This window comes from Salmo salar, chromosome 02, assembly GCF_965601325.2.
Source record: "Salmo salar chromosome 02, fSalSal1, whole genome shotgun sequence".
In the NCBI taxonomy this organism is placed as follows: Eukaryota; Metazoa; Chordata; class Actinopteri; order Salmoniformes; family Salmonidae; genus Salmo; species Salmo salar.
Genome location: NC_138292.1, coordinates 71068538 through 71086656, shown reverse-complemented (window position 1 = coordinate 71086656; position 18119 = coordinate 71068538). Strand labels below are relative to the sequence as shown.

Sequence of the window (18119 nt, the reverse complement as noted above, 5' to 3'; positions counted from 1 at the left end):
TTATGAGACTTGCACCCTCTGCTAGAACACTTCCTCTTTGTCTACGTGACTGACCTTTGGTTTTGGACTTACAAAGTGCTGTTATTCCATATTTAGCAGTAGACTGAACTAAGTTGTATTGTGAATTTTTCAATACATATGTGCCAATTATTTATTTCAGAAGGAGCCAGCAAAGCTAGTGTACGTGTATATGCTCTAGGTCATTGGACACCATTAGACATGCACATGGTTATTCTTGTAACTGTTATGCAAACTATGGTTACACGTCTTGGGTTTTTTCCAGAACAGGGGTTCCCCTTTCAGTGGAGTCAGCAGGATGTCATGTATTGGTTAATCCTGTAGAGTGCCAAGGTCTGTTGCTATGGTCCTACATGTATGAAACTATTAATGTGACTCTACAGATTGCATGTCCTAATATGAAGGCAATATGATAACGGTGGCTAAATGCCAGAGGTGATGAGCCATTAAGCGGAGTTACTATGAGTATGACGTAAGGAGGACAAATGTATAAAACGTGTGTGCCAAGACTGGAAGGCAGTTGTATTCATGAACCAGCTCGGCTTTTATTATGAAGTAATAAAAAGTCTATTTGAACTCACATGCTCCGGTATTTGTGAAATATGATTGACCAAATATTTCCACTACACAAATGGCGAGCTTGCCAGGAGTGGCGAAAAGGGACCAGAGACAGTGAAAAGCTGCAGCTGTGAATGGACTTCCTGGACGGACTGCACAAAACACAAGGGCTGCTTGTGAAGACGGTAAACAGAGTTCTTACCTATAATAGTAGAGTTCTTGTGTGGTCTGCTCTAGGAACTTGTTTTCAGAGGTAGGTCACCATAGGTCTCTCCAAATTTGACGAACCAAAGAAATATTGGGAGCTTTTGAGTTCAATGAAATGCATGCAAAATATTGTGGGTATAATAAGAAGCTTTTGAAGGTTGCAACCCTGAATATAAGTATAGTAATTGGTGTGTGGCCTTTGGAGAGGGAGAGTTGTGTGCACCGTCTATTTTGACTGGCTCAGTTGAGTGGGGTTATTCATCTGATTTGTTCAGACGGTTCATCTGACCAGTTGTTCAGTCTAAGTTGTGACTATGTTGTCTGATTTCATATGGCCCGGATATATTTGATTAGACCTGTGTGAGTTGCAAGCAGACGCAGCCCATTTGTCTGATTCAATTGGTCCTTGTCAGCGGGTCTTTCAATTCGTCTGGCTCACGCAGTCGTTCAGCTCGGGTGGGGGATCAGTCTCGTTCAGGTTATCTATCTGCCCTGTTGAACTGTTCTGTTCAATCTAGTTTGAGGTGACAATTGTCCATTTGCATGGTCGAATAAAATTAAATATAAATCCTGTAATACTGCTTATCGTTTATGTAAATCGATAAGGTCCGCTTGGATGGGTAAACATCCTGTGTAATATTGCCTTTTCTGTCGCACCCTGACCTGAGAGAGACGTTTTTCTCTGTTTAGTTAGGTCAGGGAGTGATATGTGGTGGGCATTCTATGTATTTTATTTCTATGTTTTGGCCAGGTATGGTTTCCAATCAGAGGCAGCTGTGTATCGTTGTCTCTGATTGGGAACCATACTTAGGCAGCCCTTTTTCCCTCCTTTAGTTGTGGGATCTTGTTTTTGTGTAGCTGCCTTTGAGCAGCCCCACAACGTCACATTTCTTTCTGTTTATCCTGTTTGTTTTGTTCTGTTCGGTTTCACTTCTAAATAAAGGATGTGGAATTACCGGCACTCTGCGCCTTGGCTTATTTATGACACGGAGTTCGAGGACAGTGATTGTGTCAGAAGATCCCAACACAAGAAAGCCAAATAGCGTGCGCTTGCTGGGAAGACAAGCTTGGCCGGGGAAAACCAACATCAAGGGAAGCACGAGTGGCATCCCCCCCAAAAATGTAGGGGGGGGGGGGGCACACGGGGAGATTGGCAGAGTCAGGGTGGAGACCTGAGCCAACTCCCCATGCTTACCGTGGGGAGCGAGTGACGGGGCAAGCACCGTGTTATGCGGTGATGCGCACTGTGCCGCCAGTGCGCACTCACAGGCCGGTGCGATCTGTGCCCGTGCCCTGCAGTTGTCGAGCTGGGTTGCGCATCCGCCATAAGCTCCAGACCTCCAGCGCGTCTCCACGGCCCAGTATATCCTGCGGCAGTTCTGCGCACTGTGATGCCAGGGCGCCTGCACAGCCCAGTTCGTCCTGTGCCAGCGCTCTACCCTTGCTGGGCTAAAATAAACATCCAGCCAGGACGGGGTGTGCCAGCCCTAATCTCCGGACCTCCAGTGCGCCTCCACGGCCCAGTATACCCTGTGCCTGCTTTGGCAACTCGACCCTTCAGCTCCCTCCACAGATTTTCTATGGGATTAAGGTATGGAGACTGGCTAGACCACTCCAGGACCTTAATGTGCTTCTTCTTGAGCCACTCCTTTGTTGCCTTGGCCGTGTGTTTTGGGTCATTGTCATGCTGGAATACCCATTCACGACCCATTTTCAATGCCCTGGCTGTGGGAAGGAGGTTCTCAACCAAGATTTGACGGTACATGGCCCCGTCCATCGTCCCTTTGATGCGGTGAAGTTGTCCTGTCCCCTTAGCAGAAAAACACCCCCAAAGCATGTTTCCACCTCCAGGTTTGATGGTGGGGATGGTGTTCTTGGGGTCATAGACAGCATTCCACCTCCTCCAAACATGGTGAGTTGAGTTGATGCCAAAGAGCTCCATTTTGGTCTCATCTGACCACAACACTTTCACCCAGTTGTCCTCTGAATCATTCAGATGTTCAGTGGCAAACTTCAGATGGGCATGTATATGTGCTTTCTTGAGCAGGGGGACCTTGCGGGCGCTGCAGGATTTCAGTCCTTCACGACGTAGTATGTTACCAATTGTTTTCTTGGTGACTATGGTCCCAGCTGCCTTGAGATCATTGACAAGATCCTCCCGTGTAGTTCTGGGCTGATTCCTCACCGTTCTCATGATCATTGCAACTCCACGAGGTGAGATCTTGCATGGAGCCCCAGGCCGAGGGAGATTGACAGTTCTTTTGTGTTTCTTCCATTTGCGAATAATCGCACCAAATGTTGTCACCTTCTCACCAAGCTGCTAGGTGATGGTCTTGTAGCCCATTCCAGCCTTGTGTAGGTTTACAATCTTGTCCCTGACATCCTTGGAGAGCTCTTTGGTCTTGGCCATGGTGGAGAGTTTGGAATCTGATTGATTGATTGCTTCAGTGGACAGGTGTCTTTTATATAGGTAACAATCTGAGATTAGGAGCACTCACTTTAAGAGTCTGCTCCTAATCTCAGTTTGTTACCTGTATAAAAGACACCTGGGAGCCAGAAATCTTTCTGATTGAGAGGGGGTCAAATACTTATTTCCCTCATTAAAATGCAAATCAATTTATAACATCTTTGACATGTGTTTTTCTGGATTTCTTGTTGTTATTCTGTCTCTCACTGTTCAAATAAACCTACCATTAAAATTATAGACTGATCATTTCTTTGTCAGTGGGCAAACGTACAAAATCAGCATGGGATCAAATACTTTTTTCCCTCACTGTATATAGCCTCGCTACTGTTTTAGCCTCGCTACGGTTATTTTTCAGTGTCTTTTTTTACTGTTGTTTTTCTTTCTTTATTTATCTATTGTTCACCTAATACCTTTTTTTTACTTCGAAATTGCACTGTTGGTTAGAGCCTGTAAGTAAGCATTTCACTGTAAGGTCTACAGCTGTTGTATTCGGCGCACATGACAAATAAACTTTGATTTGATTTGATAGTGATGAGCTTTGTGGGAAATATGGTGTTGAACGCTGAGCTGTAGTCAATGAACAGCATTCTCACATAGGTGATCCTTTTGTGCAGGTGGGAAAGGGCAGTGTGGAGTACGATTGAGATTGCGTTGTTTGTGGATCTATTGCGGCGGTATGCAAATTGGAGTGAGTCTCGGGTTTCCGAGATGTTGGTGTTGATATGAGCCATGACCAGCCTTTCATAGCACTTCATTCTACCAACGTGAGTGCTACTGGGCGGTAATGATTTAGGAAGGTTACCTTTGCTTCCTTGGGCACAGGGACTAGGATGATCTGCTTGAAACATGTAGGTATTACAGACTCGGTCAGGGAGAGGTTGAAAATGTCAGTGAAGACAATTGCCAGTTGGACCGCGCATGCTTTGAGTACACATCGTGGTAATCCGTCTGGCCCCGCGGCTTTGTGAATGTTGACCTGTTTAACCTGTTGGGTCTAGGGGGCAGCATTTGCACGTCTGGATAAAAAAAATGTACCCGATTTAATCTGGTTACTAATCCTACCCAGTAACTAGAATATGCATATACTTATTATATATGGATAGAAAACACTCTAAAGTTTCTAAAACTGTTTGAATGGTGTCTGTGAGTATAACAGAACTCATTTGGCAGGCAAAACCCTGAGACATTTTCTGACAGGAAGTGGATACCTGATGTGTTGTATTGACTTTAAACCTATCCCATTGAAAAACACAGGGGCTTAGGAATATTTTGGCACTTCCTATTGCTTCCACTAGATGTCACCAGCCTTTACAAAGTGTTTTGAGTCTTCTGGAGGGAGATCTGACCGAACTAGAGCCATGGAACGATGATGTCCCATTAGACACCTGGCGCGCGAGTTCATGTTGGGTACCCTCGTTCCAATACGTTATAAAAGAGTATGCATTCGTCCACCTTGAATATTATTCATGTTCTGGTTAAAAAAGGCCCTAATGATTTATGCTATACAACGTTTGACATGTTTGAACGAACGGAAATATATTTTTTCCCCTCGTTCATGACGAGAAGTCCGGCTGGCTTACATCATGTGCTAACGAGACGGAGATTTTTGGACATAAATGATGAGCTTTTTTGAACAAAACTACATTCGTTATGGACCTGTGATACCTGGAAGTGACATCTGATGAAGAGAATCAAAGGTAATGGATTATTTACATAGTATTTTCGATTTTAGATCTCCCCAACATGACGTCTAGTCTGTATCGCAACGCGTATTTTTCTGGGCGCAGTGCTCAGATTATTGCAAAGTGTGATTTCCCAGTAAGGTTATTTTTAAATCTGGCAAGTTGATTGCGTTCAAGAGATGTAAATCTATAATTCTTTAAATGACAATATAATATTTTACCAATGTTTTCTAATTTTAATTATTTAATTTCTGACGCTGACTTGACTGCCGGTTATTGGAGGGAAACGATTTCCTCAACATCAATGCCATAGTAAAACGCTGTTTTTGGATATAAATATGAACTTGATAGAACTAAAAATGCATGCATTGTCTAACATAATGTCCTAGGAGTGTCATCTGATGGAGATTGTAAAAGGTTAGTGCATCATTTTAGCTGGTTTTATGGTTTTGGTGACCCTGTCTTTGACTTGACAAAACATTACACACAACTCTTGTAAATGTACTGTCCTAACATACTCTAAATTTATGCTTTCGCCGTAAAACCTTTTTGAAATCGTAAAACGTGGTTAGATTAAGGAGATGTTTATCTTTCAAATGGTGTAAAATAGTTGTATTTTTGAAAAATTTGAATTTTGACATTTATTTGGATTCAAATTTGCCGCTCTTGAAATGCACCTGCTGTTGATGGAGTGCACCACGGGTGGCACGCTAGCGTCCCACCTAGCCCCAAGAGGTTAAAGGTTTGCTCACATTGGCTGTGGAGAGTGTGATCACACAGTCGTCTGGAACATCTGGTCCTCTCATGCATGCTTCAGTGTTGCTTGCCTCGAAGAAAGCATAAAAGGCATTTCGCTCGTCTGCTAGGCTTGCGTCACTGGGCAGCTCGTGGCTGGCTTTCCATTTGTAGTCCATAATAGTTTTCAAGCCCTTCCGGAACCGATGAGCATCGGAGCTGATGTAGTAGGAATCCATTTTGATCCTGTATTGACACTCTGCCTGTTTGATGGTTCGGCTGAGGACATAGCAGGATTTATAAAAAATTCTAGCCTTTAGCTCGGTGTGGATGTTGCCTGTAATCCATCGCTTCTGGTTTGGATATCTACGTACGGAAACTGTGGGGACGACGTCGTCGATGCACTTATTGATGAAGTCGGTGACTGAGGTGGTATACTCCTCAATGCCATTGGAGGAATCCCTGAACATATTCCAGTCTGTGCTAGCAAAACAGTCCTGTAGCGTAGCGAGGGAGAGCTTTGTATGTATCTCTGTGCGTGGAGTAAAGATGGTCCAGAGTTTTTTTCTGACATGCTCATAGAAATGAGATAAAACGCATTTAACTTTGTCTGCATTAAAGTCCCGGGCCACGAGGAAAGCCGCTTCTAGAATAGCATTTTCGTGTTTGCTTATGGCCTTCAGCATCAGATTGTGGTGGTAAATAGACAGCTACGAATAATATACAGTTGAAGTCATAAGTTTATACACACTTAGGTTGGAGTCAATAAAACTCATTTTTCAACTACTCCACAAATTTCTTGTTAACAAACTATAGCTTTGGCAAGTCGGTTAGGACATCTACTTTGTGAATAACACAAGTAATTTTTCCAACAATTGTTTACAGACAGATTATTTCACTTATAATTCACTGTATAATTCTCTGACCGATTCCAGTGGGTCAGAAGTTTACATACACTAAGTTGACTGTGCCTTTAAAAAGCTTGGAAAATTCCAGAAAATTATGTCATGGCTTTAGAAGCTTCTGATAGGCTAATTGACATAATTTGAGTCAATTTGATGTGTACCTGTGGATGCATTTAAAGGCCTACCTTCAAACTCAGTGCCTCTTTGCATGACATCATGGGAAAATCAAAAGAAATCAGCCAAGACCTCAGAAAAGAAATTGTAGAACTCCACAAGCCTGGTTCATCCTTGGGAGCAATTTCCAAACACCTGAAGGTACCACGTTCATCTGTACAAAGAATAGTACGCAAGTGTGAAGACCATGGGACCACGCAGCCGTCATACCACTCAGGAAGGAGACGCGTTCTGTCTCCTAGAGATGAACATACTTTGGTGCAAAAAGTGCAAATCCATCCCAGAACAACAGCAAAGGACCATGTGAAGATGCTGGAGGAAACAGGTACGAAAGTATCTATCTCGACAGTAAAACGAGTCCTATATCGACATAACCTGAAAGGCCGCTCAGCAAGGAAGAAGCCACTGCTCCAAAACTGCCATAAAAAAGCCAGACTACGGTTTGCAACTGCACATGGGGACAAAGATCGTACTTTTTGGAGAAATGTCCTCTGGTCTGATGAAACAAAAATAGAACTGTTTGGCCATAATGACCATCGTTATGTTTGGAGGGAAAAGGGGGTGGCTTGCAAGCCGAAGAACACCATCCCAACCGTGAAGCATGGGGGTGGCAGCATCATGTTTGGGGGGTGCTTTGCTGCAGGAGGGACTGGTGCACTTCACAAAACAGATGGCATCATGAGGAAGGAAAATTATGTGGATATATTGAAGCAACATCTCAAGACATCAGTCAGGAAGTTATAGCTTGGTCGCAAATGGGTCTTCCAAATGGACAATGACCCCAAGCATACTTCCAATGTTGTGACAAAATTGCTTAAGGACAACAAAGTCAAGGTATTGGAGTGGCCATCACAAAGCCCTGACCTCAATCCTATAGAACATTTGTGGGCAGAACTGAAAAAGCGTGTGCGAGCAAGGAGTACTGCAAACCTGACTCAGTTACACCAGCTCTGTCAGGAGGAATGGCCCAAAATTCACCCAACTTATTTTGGGAAGCTTGTGGAAGGCTACCCGAAACATTTGACCCAAGTTAAACAATTTAAAGGCAATGCTACTAAATACTAATTGAGTGTATGTAAACTACTGACCCACTGGGGATGTGATGAAAGAAATCCAAGCTGAAATAAATCATTCTCTCTACTATTATTCTGACATTTCACATTCTTAAAATGAAGTGGTGATCCTAACTGAACTAAAACAGGGTATTTTTACTAGGAATAATAACCTCTTACATCTAGACGTTCCGCTAGCGGAACACCTGCTCCAATATCCAATGATGGGCGTGTCCGCGAAATACAAATTCCTCTAAAATCCGAAAACTTCAATTTTTCAAACATATGACTATTTTACAGCATTTTAAAGACAAGACTCTCGTTAACCTGTTGGGTCTAGGGGGCAGCATTTGCACGTCTGGATAAAAAAAATGTACCCGATTTAATCTGGTTACTAATCCTACCCAGTAACTAGAATATGCATATACTTATTATATATGGATAGAAAACACTCTAAAGTTTCCAAAACTGTTTGAATGGTGTCTGTGAGTATAACAGAACTCATTTGGCAGGCAAAACCCTGAGACATTTTCTGACAGGAAGTGGATACCTGATGTGTTGTATTGACTTTAAACCTATCCCATTGAAAAACACAGGGGTTTAGGAATATTTTGGCACTTCCTATTGCTTCCACTAGATGTCACCAGCCTTTACAAAGTGTTTTGAGTCTTCTGGAGGGAGATCTGACCGAACAAGAGCCATGGAACGGTGATGTCCCATTAGACACCTGGCGCGCTACTTCATGTTGGGTACCCTCGTTCCAATACGTTATAAAAGAGTATGCATTCGTCCACCTTCAATATTATTCATGTTCTGGTTAAAAAAGGCCCTAATGATTTATGCTATACAACGTTTGACATGTTTGAACGAACGGAAATATATTTTTTCCCCTCGTTCATGACGAGAAGTCCGGCTGGCTTACATCATGTGCTAACGAGACGGAGATTTTTGGACATAAATGATGAGCTTTTTTGAACAAAACTACATTCGTTATGGACCTGTGATACCTGGAAGTGACATCTGATGAAGAGAATCAAAGGTAATGGATTATTTACATAGTATTTTCGATTTTAGATCTCCCCAACATGACGTCTAGTCTGTATCGCAACGCGTATTTTTCTGGGCGCAGTGCTCAGATTATTGCAAAGTGTGATTTCCCAGTAAGGTTATTTTTAAATCTGGCAAGTTGATTGCGTTCAAGAGATGTAAATCTATAATTCTTTAAATGACAATATAATATTTTAACAATGTTTTCTAATTTTAATTATTTAATTTCTGACGCTGACTTGACTGCCGGTTATTGGAGGGAAACGATTTCCTCAACATCAATGCCATAGTAAAACGCTGTTTTTGGATATAAAAATGAACTTGATAGAACAAAAAATGCATGCATTGTCTAACATAATGTCCTAGGAGTGTCATCTGATGGAGATTGTAAAAGGTTAGTGCATCATTTTAGCTGGTTTTATGGTTTTGGTGACCCTGTCTTTGACTTGACAAAACATTACACACAACTCTTGTAAATGTACTGTCCTAACATACTCTAAATTTATGCTTTCGCCGTAAAACCTTTTTGAAATCGTAAAACGTGGTTAGATTAAGGAGATGTTTATCTTTCAAATGGTGTAACATAGTTGTATTTTTGAAAAATTTGAATTTTGACATTTATTTGGATTCAAATTTGCCGCTCTTGAAATGCACCTGCTGTTGATGGAGTGCACCACGGGTGGCACGCTAGCGTCCCACCTAGCCCCAAGAGGTTAACCCAGGGGCGAAAATCTGATATCAACTTTGGAGGGGACAATTACATTACATTTTCTCAAGAGCAATTCCTGAGGGGGACACCACAAGTAGTGCTGTAACACATAGCCTACGTTGTAATATGGTAAATGTATATTGAGGAACCAAAGAAATAAGGTGTTTGCCGCACTCCTAACTACCGGTACCCAAAACTACACAACTAATCACAACAGCAATACCATTGCCTTTAACAAATCTTAGTTCAGTCACCAGTTTAAGTTGAGAGTGGGGGTATCCATGGCATTTTCCAATCATGTTCCTATTTTACAAGTAAAAAAAAATGGAGAACCTTTCATAATGTTGCCAAACAAAGACTCAACAAACTTACCTGAGACTCCCTGTCTCTGCCAGTCTGTCCCTGCATATCTGTCCCCAACTCTGCTGTCTGTGTGCCATCTGTTGCCTGCTCTGCCTAATGACATCATTGTGAAACATCCATTAGCATTTCACTTCTTTCTTATGAACATTTTATCAACTAGTCTGAGATATTAGGCTACTAGGGTTCTTACTTTGCGTTTTGGTGTACTGAAAAATACTCTGATGTCCGTCTTTTTTCTGCCATTTTTCTGCCATTTTTCTACCTGGCTGGCTACACACACACAGTATGTAGGTTATTTACAGTAGGAGATGGGCTTCTATCATCTTATCTTCTATCATTCTATATGGGCTTTGATCTAAAAGGTAGCTAGCAAATGTGAAACGGATTGCAGTGACATGAGTTGACAGCTGTATGAGTTCACCATTTACACAACATATGCTGCAACCTTTTGTAATTTTAATCGTTTGTTTCATATTGGCTGGCTTATAACAATAGCTGAATTTGCAAAGCTAGCGAGCACCAATTCAGTGGTGTTTGCTATAATCTTTGCTACCCGGGTTAAATAAAGGTGAAATAAAATATATAAAAGTTCCCTTGCGACAATTTAGCTTTTGCAACGAGACCATTAAATATATTTAAAACAATGGTAGAAGAGTGTAGTTCTGTTCAGTTTATCGCTAACCTTATCACAGGGACTTTGAAGCACTAACTTACATGCATGCTGATCTTGGAATAAATTGACGATAGCAAAGATTCCATCTTTGACGATGCCACATAAATGGAATAGGTACTAGCTAGCTTAATAGTTAATATTTGCGCGCTAGCTCTGCATATTCAGCTAGTGTGTGTGCACGATTGCCTGGATTAACCTCACGTCAGTTACTCGCATTGAGTGCCTTTCAGACAGTAGATACGACCTCTACGTTACCTAGCAAGCTAAGGAACTGGCAGTGGGTCAAACCATTGTGAGGCAAAGGGTGGGGGGGGTCGCAATCTTTTGAAACTTAAAAACGCGCTATTAAGTGTCTATAATCAGCACACTTGCTTTCATTGCGTATTATTAATATGATTTAAATTCCATAGTTATGTTTCAGTGATATATTGGGGGGGACAAATCATATTTTTCCCAGGATGGGGGGGTCGTGTCCCCCCCGTCCCCCCCGGGATTTCCGCCCCTGTGTTAACCTAATAACCCATCTGCAACCACCCCACTATATGTGATCAAGTCAAAATCTGAGGTCCACACCACCCAACTCTAACAGCAAATATAGAAAATGTTCTATAGGCTACAGTCAACGACGACAGAACGATTTTTTGACAGGGGGTGCAGGATTTATTTTTTGAGTAATTTAGACATGTTTCTACTTATAATTGCCGACATTTTGGTAGGCTATTTGTTAGTCAAATTGTCTATAATTTCTAAATACATGCAGTGGTGACACGTCATTCAAGGCAGCTGGGGCAGAGCTAAATCTGTTTTGAGCCCCACCTGGTTAGCGTTTTTTGTTGCTTGTTTTGCATATTTTAAAATTAATACGTGTCACATATCAGTTTTCAAACAAAGTTAAAAAAAAGCATTGAGTTAATAAAGTCGCATACAAACATGGTCTCGTTTTTGCTTTCTTGAGTAAGGCAGCTCCAAAATGCAGGTGTTGCAGCCTAGCTTAGTGCTCTCTGTTGTGGTGGGGCAGCCAGCATAAAATACGGAGTTGTCGTGTCTTTGGGGTACCATTAAACTGAAGACATGTTTATCAATTAACTCCCTGTAATTATTATCACGCGATCAAACTGATTAATCGTTTAATTGTAATTAACTAGGAGATCGGGGCATCAAGGAAAATATTCAGATTACAAAGTTATAATTTTCCTAATATAACTTTCCTATATTATAACATTATATATTATATTCTATTATAGTATAGGCCGATTATCTTCTGGTTTAAATGGTGTATTTTACCTCGCGTCCAGTCTCGTTCCAAACGTCGTAAATTGTTGTATCTGCATGAACCCAGTCTTTACTAAGAGTCATCCATACATCAATTGTCTTAAAATCATTTATTTACTAAACTATGTAATTCACAGAAAGTATACAAACAGTAATTGTCATCACAAAGAATTGGTAGAGTAATGTGCCCTAGTGGGCTAAACAGGCATGGCTGGTCTGTTAGACAAAGTGTCATAAAAAGTTCAGCTGAGGAGGCACACAGAGTTCATTACTATTAACAATTGATATGCTAACCTTTGCACATGAACGCTCACTCATTCGGGAACAATTGCAACCAATATATATTTACGCTCAGTGTGTCGTCGGGATCCTTGTTGGAGCGTCGTTCTGTTGGAGAGTTTTGTCCACGTTCTCTCTCTCTCTCTCTCTCTCTCGGTTAGAATGGATCTTTCAAAGCGACATTCATTAATGTCGTCATAGAATGGATGTTTCGTTGGTCTTCGCGTTCAATGATATAATTTACTTAGCTGCAGACTAATAATTAATATCAAAGACTTGTTCTTATTCTGTCGGTATCGATAGTCTAAAAGTTAACCACGTGGTATAGTTCACTTTCAGTAGAGGAATTGGATGGTAAAACCTATTGGCCAACTCGCAATGGAGTGGAGGCCTGGTCTCAAGAAAGTAAATCAGGGTGGGGTTTTATAGTGAACATAGAACAGGCTTGTCACATGACGCCTGGTCCTGTCTGTGTCCCTGGGGGGCGTGCCGATGACTGATTTAATCTTTGAACATAAATACATTCTATCACATTAACATCAGTACACAGCATCACAATGTATCACAAATAGCTTTATCCTTATTAATACATTCTATACAACCATTTGGATGCAAGTCCCACAGCTGAGGCTCTTATATCAACAGTTTTATGGTAATATGGCTATATTGTCTCTTCTGAGTATCACAAAATTGTACCAAGCGGACCAGTTCGTAGCTGGATTCTTCACCAATCTTCCATACCTTCTCCAGAACATAAATGTCGTTTGGTTCCCCAATTCTGTGAGTTGGAAGAATTTCAGGTGTCTCTCTATGGGCCATGTGGCAAGAGATTCTCCTCTGGAATTTTACCACCCCTTCACACAGGGACTGGGTGGGGGGAGGTAGGTTGGGGGATGGTGCAAGGGGGAGGGGGTCAACTGTCCTCCCTGTACTCAAAGAGGCCAACGTCATGACAGAGTGTAGGGGTTGGTAATGTTCTCTAGTTGTGCTGTGATTGGCTCAGTGTTGTGTCACTCATGGGGACACTACGTCACCACAAAATCTACGGGTAGAGCTCGAAATTTCAAGCCCCTTGGGTGCTGCCATAGAATTACATTAGAAATGCCCATCCAAAAAGGCTCAAGGTCATTGACTTAGACAAAATTACGTCAAATCGCATTAAATCTACTGTAGCTTTGATTGGACAAACTTTCAAAATCTTAGCTAGCAAGCTAGACAAGCAGTCATCATCATGCATCAAGTCGACAATCTACTGGCAAATCCTTATCAATCCTTGTCATATGAAATTATAGATAAAACGTATCAGTGCTCATTGGCCATTGGACATAAACATTACACAACAAGTTGGAAATCACAAATTCAACAATTAGTGCTAAGGCAGCACTGCAGGCCCGGGTTTGATCCCAGACTGTTACAGCCGGCTGTGACCTGGAGACCTATGAGGCGGAGCACAATTGGCCCAGGGTCATTTGGGTTAGGGGAGGGTTTAGCCGGCCGGGATGTCACTGTCTCATCATGCTCTAGCAGCTCCTTGTGGCCTGGCGCCTGCAAGCTGACATCGGTCGTCAGTTAAACAGTGTTTCCTCCGACACATTGGTGCCTGCTGTTTGTCCTCCTGTCCAGGGGGTGGAGCTGGAGAGCACCAGGCTGGTGATCAGGTACCCAGACCGCTAGCTGCAGAGAACCCCTCCCTCTCCTCAGAGGAACAACTCTATAGGCCTCAACACCTCCTCAGCCTTCCAGTACACTTCAACATGGTAAGGACATCTGTCTTTGTCAAAACATCAGCTATCATTTTTAAACATATTTAAACAGGTTTTTACCAATCAATTCATATATCATACCTCCATAGAGATAGATAGAGGACTCTAGTGCCCAAAAGTCAGTTTAGCATGGGCAGCACCTTTGAGGACTTTCACTTTCAGGTTTCTCTCTCTCAATTAAATTAATTTCAAATCAATTCAAAGGGCTTTATTGGCATGGGAAATATATTTGTACATTATTAAAGCAAGGGAAATAGATAATTAACAAAAGTCAAATAAACACAAAAAAAATGTACAGTGATCATTACACTCACAACATCTCCAAATGAGTATAGACATTTCAAATGTCATATTATGTCAATATACAGTTTTGTAACAATGTCTCTCTCTCTAATCCCCTCTCCCTCTCTTCCCCCTCTCTCTCCCTACCCCCCCCCCTCTCTCTCTCGCTCCCGTATCTCTCTTTCTATCTCTCGCTCTCTCTCTCTCTCCCCCCTTCTCTTTCTCTCTCTCTCTCTCTCTCTCTCTCTCTCTTCAACCATAAGCCTGACCAGAGAGGAAGATACAGGAAACCATGGCAACTCTGACCACCCTGAACACCACGCACCTTCCGGATATGACAGAGGGAGGAAGAGAAAGAATAGAATAATGAATATGAAGATTGAGAAAGGAAGAGAGACATTTCCCCTACTTTAAAAGAGAACAGGAGGTTTGGATACAATGGGGGTGTTGGGGTTGTCACCCCTTTTGTAGTCTTCTGACACAGCACAGACAGCACACTGGACATACAGTATGAGTGTTTGAAGTGTCAATCAAAGTGATTTCCTTCCCCCTTCCCTCCCTCGGCCTTATTGCCAGTTTGTTATTTTGTTATTGAACCAAGTGAATGAGGATATGATTGGGACATATTAGTCTCCCTAGGCAGACAGGTTGCCTCCCACAATGTTAACAAGGTTCTAGCTGTTTCACTACGTCTGGGATTTCCTAGACAAGTAGAGACATATAAACTGGAGGCTGTAATAATGTTGAGTTGCCAGTAGGGAGCGCTCTAATATGGAACACTGGAACCAAACATACTACTCCTTTCATCTGTTCTGGAACCTTCATTAACACTTTGATGCAGCTGATGTGGAGTGATGGGAATGGGTCACATTTTGTCTCTTGTAAAACATGTAGGCCCACTCCTCAAATAAAGAAATTTAACTACAATATGCTGACTTTAGCACATTTTCTATTTAGATACAGTAACATCCCTTATGTGACATGCTGTTCATGCATGTTAATGGCCTGATTAGGCTACTTTTAAAATGAATCAACCACAGAACTCAAACAGGCTACGCCTGCTTCTACTAATACTTACAGTAGACTACTTCTTGTTTCCACGCATTGACAGTACGTTGACTAACTGTTCAAGACCTCTCCCCTTCACTTCACTCTGTAAGTACACTTGACGATATCTTGGAATATAGTTTTTGTTTTGATGTTTTTAGCCATACATCACATGACTTCCTGTATCTTTGTACTTGTTGGTTTATATTGAACTGTGTTTTGGTTGTTACATCAGGGCCTGTATTCATAAAGTGTCACAGACGGTCCATGTCATTATGATCTAAAAGGCTAAACTGATCCCAGATCAGCTCTCCTACTCTGATACACTTTGTGAATACTGACCCTGGACTGTGGTTTCATGTGTTTAGTTTAGTTCAGTTTATTCAATTGCATGTTTAAAACATGATCAGTAGAGTATGCCAGTAATACCCAGATCTCCATTCAATAGGGTCAAGTTCACTGTCAAAGTATAACAGGGTCACGTAAAAGTGTACATGTGTGGTGTCATGACGTTGGCCTGTGGGTAAGGTTTATGACCCCCCCATAAATACCTTTCTCCCTTCCCCTCTCTTTCTGACCCTACTGAAGGACTGCTGAATAGCCTGGGTTAAATATAGAGAGTCTGGGAACATCAAACAAATGGGGAAAGGAACCATATTTTGGTAATAAAACCAGTTGGAAATATGCTTTGGAACGTAATGAGTATGGATGTCAGTTCGGTTGTCATCTGAGACATTATGACTGATGACAGGACGACATAAACTGTACCTGGGAAAGTATACACCCTCTAGTTATCAGAGTCACATGGAATTGTTATGCAATTTAAATGTTTGATATTGAAATTGTTTGTTAGGAGATTAAATGTAATTTTAGCTTCCAAATGAGAGAATTGGGTTTTCATAAGGAAAGTACCCTGCTCAGTCAGTGGCCCACCCCTTTGAAGAGACAGGGGTTATAAACGATGAAACACATCCTTCCCCCTCTCCACTATATAAGCCTTTGACAAAAAGATAACCACATGTTCCAGTACGTGAGGTCTGCTGCCTCTACGTTAGAAGGACACACGTCAAGTGAAGAACTAAGCCAACCTCGGCGTGAGCTTAGGTGGCGAATGGTATGAACTTTGAGCTTATTCACTACAGAAGTGATACTTCCTAGCCGTTGAGTTAGCAGCGGCTGCTGTAGACGTGGGCTAGGAAAGGACGGACGACGGATCCAGTCTAACAAACAGACGAAGATACCACCACGTATCCAATTAACCACCAGAGACATTCTTCCCGAGGACAGGAAGATCTGTTGGCCAACCCGGCCAGCATCTACGACCAATCTACCGAAGCGCAGCTCAGAGTAAATATTTATTGCATTTTCCTTTTCCAAATGGGCGGTAATTTAGAATGCATAAGATAATGTATTTTCGATAGCATAGCTGCTGTTTCTTTGTTCCTAAGTCTTCCTGCTCTTTCATGCAAGCCCAACCCCCTTTCCTTTGTGTAACCGGCCATCATACAGGTTCCGTCCACCAGGGATGTTTTCTGTCTGACATCATTTGTATTCTGTGTATTTGTAATTCTGTGTGATTAGTTTAGGTATTTAGTAAATAAATAATTAAACACAATTTTGCATTGCTGATTCAACTTGTTAGCCAGGGTTCGTGAAGATAGCCAAGAATTTACAACTTTCATTATGAGACTGAAAATAAGATAAGGGTTAACCTGTTATGGATAGGGGGCAGTATTTTCACAGCCGGATAAAAAACGTACCCGATTTAATCTGATTATTACTCCTGCCCAGAAACTAGAATATGCATATAATTATTAGCTTTGGATAGAAAACACTCCAAAGTTTCTAAAACTGTTTGAATGGTGTCTGTGAGTATAACAGAACTCATTTGGCAGGGCAAAACCTGAGAAGATTCTGTAGAGGAAGTACCCTGTCTGACCATTTCTTGGCCATCTCTATCCAAAACAAAGGATCTCTGCTGTTACGTGACACTTCCTACGGCTCACATGGTCTCTCAGAAGGCGGCAAAAAGCTGAATCGTGGCTTTGCAGGCTCTGGCTGAAACAAAGTAGCGTGTTTGGGTAGTGGCTGGTTACAGTACTGTGAGACTCACAGAATGCTTTGTTTTCTTTCCTCAGTTTACCTAAACGCAGATTCCCGGTCGTAATATTATCGCTTCTTTTACGAGAAAAATGGCATAAAAATTGATTTTAAACAGCGGTTGACATGCTTCGAAGTACGGTAATGGAATATTTAGAAATCTTTTGTCACGAATTGCGCCATGCTCGTAACCCTTATTTACACTTGGGATAGTATCTAGAACGCACGAACAAAACGCCGCTATTTGGATATAACTATAGATTATTTTGGACCAAACCAACATTTGTTATTGAAGTAGCAGTCCTGGGAGTGCATTCTGACGAAGACAACAAAGGTAATCAAACTTTTGTAATAGTAAATCGGAGTTTGGTCAGGGCTAAACTTGGTCGGTGTCTAAATAGCTAGCCGTGATGCCTGGGCTATCTACTGAGAATATTGCAAAATGTCCTTTCACCGAAAAGGTATTTTAAAATCGGACATATCGAGTGCATAGAGGAGTTCTGTATCTATAATTATTAAAATAATTGTTATGATTTAGTAAATTCACCGGATGTTTGCGGGGGGTATGCTAGTTCTGAACGTCACATGCTAATGTAAAAAAGCTGGTTTTTGATATAAATATGAACTTGATTGAACAAAACATGCATGCATTGTATAACATAATGTCCTAGGGTTGTCATCTGATGAAGATCATCAAAGTTTAGTGCTGCATTTATCTGTGGTTTTGTTTTTTGTGACATTATATGCTAGCTTGAAAAATGGGTGTCTGATTATTTCTGGCTGGGT

At 41.7% G+C, this 18119-nt stretch overlaps 1 long non-coding RNA gene across 1 annotated transcript; it reads left to right on the top strand.

Annotated features, from left to right (window-relative positions):
* Window positions 1-487: 487 nt before the first annotated feature.
* LOC145862444 (uncharacterized) lies at window positions 488-16829 on the top strand. The gene is made up of 3 exons (XR_014381904.1): window positions 488-761; window positions 13765-13898; window positions 14450-16829. It is a non-coding gene; the product is annotated as an uncharacterized LOC145862444 (long non-coding RNA).
* Window positions 16830-18119: the final 1290 nt, after the last annotated feature.